Below are 5285 nucleotides of genomic sequence, written 5' to 3'. Positions count from 1 at the left end.
ACCTCAATCCATAATAATCCTTTCTCCTACAGTACTGAAAATCTGTACCACTCCACTCTTCTGGTACTCATAATATAGGAGGAAGGCCTTGCATTACTAATTAGGTGTTGCCATCTTACTTCCTAGGTAGTTAAAAGCTTCTTCAAACAGTCAGAAAAGGAAAGGTATATCAGAGAAGATGTATTTGCAATAATAAATAACTTTTTAAATCAAAATAGGAATTTATAGAAATCTGTGTAAGTAGAAGCATTATGGAATATCTGTCTTATTTTGAATGAAATACAGATTCCAGAAGAAAAGTATAAAATACCACATGTCAAATTCATTCATAAGCAAGCTACTGCAGCAAATCAAAGCAAAAATACAAAAGGTATTCAATGTGGTTAATTTATAAAAACAAAGCCTTAAATACAGTAAAATCTTTATAATACTTTGAAATGAGAATGATCATGATATCTTTTATTATTATATTTTCATCGGTTATCTTATGGCAAAGCACTTTAAAAGTGGTAAAATTCAAAGATGTTATGCAGTTTTCATTTACAAAAAGACAGTTCTCACAAATTTGCTGTTCATTTCTGTGATAAGTTCCTAAGAAACATTTACCTGATGTGTTTGAAAACATAAACATTCTGAGTTTGCTCATATAAAGAGAATAGTATACAGTGAAAAAGTTACTGCTTTGTAAAAGAGAGCTCTTAAGGAGAAAATCATTTAAAATGGATGTTTGGACGTATTTACATCATTACATGATTGTTGTTGCCCAAAATCGGTATCACCTATAATGCTTGTGTCTATGCCATTAAAAAACTTAAACTAGAATTTTCTGTTTAAAACAATCCTTCAATAAGAACCTGCTGTATAAAAAAATAAATAAAATTCTAAAAAAAAATTCTTCATTTGGAGCATTTTAATGAGTTATTTTGTTTAAAAAATGGTTGCTATTCAAGAAAACAATGATTGATTTCAGAAATAATAGAAATTCAGCAGTCAAATTGCAACAAAAAATTGCAAATTTGCAAAAAGTTGCAAAATTGCAAATTTTTTATTAAAAAAGTTATAAATTTGGTGGAAGGCATTTAAAACTGAGTATCAACATTTAGAAAAAAATTTTTTCCATTTGAATCTACCAAAGGTATCTTTTTCACCTACGACAACTATTAAAACCAAGTATCAAAGCAACCTGAACTTAAAAAATCAGACTTTGAAGTACTATATGAACTGTTAAAAATTTTTCAAAAATAAAAGCACATTCAGTCATACTGATGTCATTAAAGTCTCACACTGTTAAAATATTTTACTATGTATTTTTGTGTTTTATAATGTATTATAGTATTAGTGCACGTACATAAATAACAAATATACATATATTGGGGATATGTGCTCAAACGTAAAAAAAATTCTGGATGAGTATTATATCAGAAGTCTGGGGATTCTTGGTTTTAGGTATTATTTATTTTTATGTTTGTGATGGAATCAAATATAAAACTCATCTGCTTCTATTGATCCTAATGTCATGGCAGTTTTCTTCAACATCTCCTGATCTGCTTCTTCCTTGCCATTTCTATAATTTGCACTCTAGTTGATGCCTTCATCTGCTATCATTCAGGTAACCAAACTAAAGTTACTTCTTCCTCCCTCTCCCGGATAAGGTGGTCTTGAAAAGGCTTTAAAATGTTAAGACCATGAAGCATTTAAGATGGTAGTATAAATAAAAACGTTTCTTTAAACCTATTCTTTTGACATATACATTATTGCAAACACATGGTTACATCATTTCATATAATAGATTAGGGAATACAGGAAAGAATGCTGGGTTGAGAACAGGATTTAGGCCCTTTTTCTGCTTCTATAAACCTCAACTCCACTGGAGCTTAATTTTCTGATCTATAAAATTAGGGATTATTGGATTAAATAATTTCTAAAGTGACTGTCTTAAAATTATAAAAATGCATTAATGCATATAAATTACATGTATTTGGTTTTTTAAAATAACTAGAATCACGTACTTAGTGAACTATTTAAGATACCTCTTTTGGGGTTTTTGAAAAAAACAAATATTTAAATATGAGTAACTGTCTCCTGTAATAAATCTGATTGCATTTTTATACATATAAAAAATTTTAGGTAACAAATGTAAATGTTACTTAAATTAGCAATCAGTTTTTTTCTGAAGTGGAAGCCAATCATAAATACAGTAAAACTATCAACTGAGAGTATAATCAGATTTCAAAATTAATTGGTGGTTGCCATGCTAATAAAAGCACAACCGTGCCCTACTATCAATATTTTTAAATAAGTAATGAGATATTATGGCCAACAGAGAAGTGCTATTGTTACAGTTCTAGCCTCTAAGATAGACCCTGAAGCAGAATTAAAGTATATGCAAGATTTATTTGAGCATAGTTTCCTACACAGAGAGCTAAATGTAAAATATGACTCAGCAGAAAGAGTGCTGGAGTCAGTCAAGAGAACAGGTCACAATATGGGCTATGCTACAAATTGAACAAGTTACTTAAGTGTCAGTAAACATTGTTGAATGAATGAATTAATGAATCTCTCTGGTCTTTGGTTTCATCATTTATTAAAAAATTTGATTGGACTTAATATCCTCTACAGTTCTTTACAGCTAAATTTTCTATGAGCCAATATTTTATCTGGGAAAATATAAACTACTTCAAGCACTAATATGTTGATAATTCTAATTATTATGTATTAAAGACACTCTACAGAATCAGCTTTCAGTGAATAATGAGTGCCTCAGTGATCCTGATATGCTTTTAGAACTCATTTCAAAGTTAAGTCCTATCACTGACTTTAAAGGCACGTATATGTCTGCTCCTGACAACACACAGATTGCAAGATACTCAGGATATTAAGATCTTCATTTATGTTGGATACTATGGTGTGAATAACTATCAATGTTCATCTCTTTTGAGATGACTGCTCTTCCATATGCCCAGGTATACCCGCCTCTCCTGAGATATGCAACTTACTGATGTTGACAGCCCTATCTTTTGGAGGCTTGCTCTTGGTCCCTTGAGCTTAACTATCTCAAGTTTATTTATTATATATTTTATGCTTGGAATAATTCTGGGTCTTTTATCTCTTCAAAGTGACTGTAGAACTTCAACAGTTGAACCAAAGTAAAGTGTTTCCTACTCAAACAGATTATTAAAAAAAACACAGAGAAAGTGAAAACATTTCTGAGGCGGTGATATATAAGAATTATTAACCATGAGTAATAATTTCAAGATAAATGCCAGAGGAAAAATATCAAAGCTTTTACCCATTTCAACACAAGATTTATCTAAGGAATACAATCTTTACAAAATGATTTCAGAATCTGAAACTTTAATTTTAACATCAATCCCTCTTACTCCCAGTGCTAAATATGTGGCACACTTGTCAAACATGTTTCTTTCATAGATAGTGAAATCTTTTCCCTTATACTCTTCTCACAATTAAACATACTTTAGTTTCTCTTTTTTCCTACACATCGTCAAAGTATAATCTACAAGTAAACATTTGATGGTTTCATCCCATGAATACATTTATTGATGTCTCCCCCATCTTATTGTACACAGTGGTAACCAATGGACCATGAATGAAGTAAACAGCTTCAGACAATACACCTCATTGTTTCTTATTTTTTAAGAGTTCAGCAAGGATAATACATCTCTATATAGAATTTTTTTTTAAGTAAGAAATGGCTAGACATCAGATAGAAATGTCTATGGACTTATTTATCCTTCCTTTCTAATGGCAGACATACCAGTCCCCCTTAGGGGACTTAGACTACTAAGTGTTAGAAACAAAGGGATGAGAGTTAGTCTTTGCCCACCAAATCTAATTATGTCGTAGTTGGAGAGACTATCAAACCACAGACAGAATATAGATTAGTGCTTTGTAACAGTGGAAAAACTTAGGTGGGGCAAGTCATATGCAATCAAGATGGAGTTGTGCAGAGACAGGAGAGCTTCTATTCAAGCAGAAAATATGGGAACACAATTTTGAAACTGCTTCACACTTATGTCTTGTTCTTAAGCTGATATGGTTATATTTAAAAACCTTTTAACCAGCAATACAAAGGTGGTTTTGAATACCAAGATGAGGAATTTTGGTATTCAAAACCGCCAAATTAAGTATTTGGGAAATTTCTTCCAAGTAGCCTAGGGAGGAGGGGACATGATCCCAGTTTTGAGAAGGTTTTAGTGGAATGTTAATAGTTCTAAACTTATTCCTACTAGCTACAAATAATAAAATCTGGGATTTGTGCTGGTCTTATGACCACGATGAATATATACTCTAACTTCTCAGGGGAGATCAACACTTGCCCCAGTGAAACAGGGTGGGCATAACGATCTATTGTGGCTGGTTCTTTTACTGCTGATTATTTTTTGCTCCTTTTTTTTTTTTTTCTGCAGTACGCAGGCCTCTCACTGTTGTGGCCTCTCCCCGTTGCGGAGCACAGGCTCCGGATGCGCAGGCTCAGCGGCCATGGCTCACGGGCCCAGCCACTCCGCGGCATGTGGGATCTTCCCAGACCGGGGCACGAACCCGTGCCCCCTGCATCGGCAGGTGGACTCTCAACCACTGCGCCACCAGGGAAGCCCCTATTTTTTGCTCCTTTTAAGACGCTATTGTAGTAAGATAGCCTTGGGCCTCCTCCTGCTTGGAAGTTTATGTCCCCTACCTCACCTCCTCCCACCTCCTTCCTCTACTCCCCCAAGGAAGGTCAAGCAGATTTAAAAAGAGAGTGAAGTCCCAGGAAAAAAAGCTTAAGGAAGGCCAACTTCTAGTCTAAACAAAAAAGATCTTTGTGATTTATACACTGACCCCAAAGGATGGGGATAGAGTTTTCTCTGAGATCAAGGTAGGCTCATTAAAACATCTGCAGAGCTCTAGCAGTAACACTTTTAATTACTGGTTGGCATTTTGTTGACTACTCCAGGGTCTCTGTTTTTTTTCCCCTAAATTAAACAAGTGAACAAAAATCTTTATAACATCTATTTTTCTCTTGCTTAATAAAAATTATACATGTTCTTGGATTAAAAAGAAATAAATTAGGAAGATACATATATAGACCCATGAAACTAAACACTACTGTGTATCATCAGTACTTGGATATTCCAAAGATATTTAAAACTCTTGCATCTAGAATGGAACTTATCTTCTTTCTATATCCTCCTCTTCCCCCTATGATCACTGCTCACTTAGTGAATAGCACTACCCTACGTGGTTACTTCAGCTTAGATGCCCAAGAATATACTTGATTCCTCCCT

This window comes from Lipotes vexillifer, unplaced genomic scaffold, assembly GCF_000442215.2.
Source record: "Lipotes vexillifer unplaced genomic scaffold, Lipotes_vexillifer_v1.1 scaffold598, whole genome shotgun sequence".
Classification (NCBI taxonomy): domain Eukaryota; kingdom Metazoa; phylum Chordata; class Mammalia; order Artiodactyla; family Lipotidae; genus Lipotes; species Lipotes vexillifer.
The sequence above is the reverse complement of the archived record's forward strand: the minus strand, read 5'-3'. Positions refer to the sequence as shown.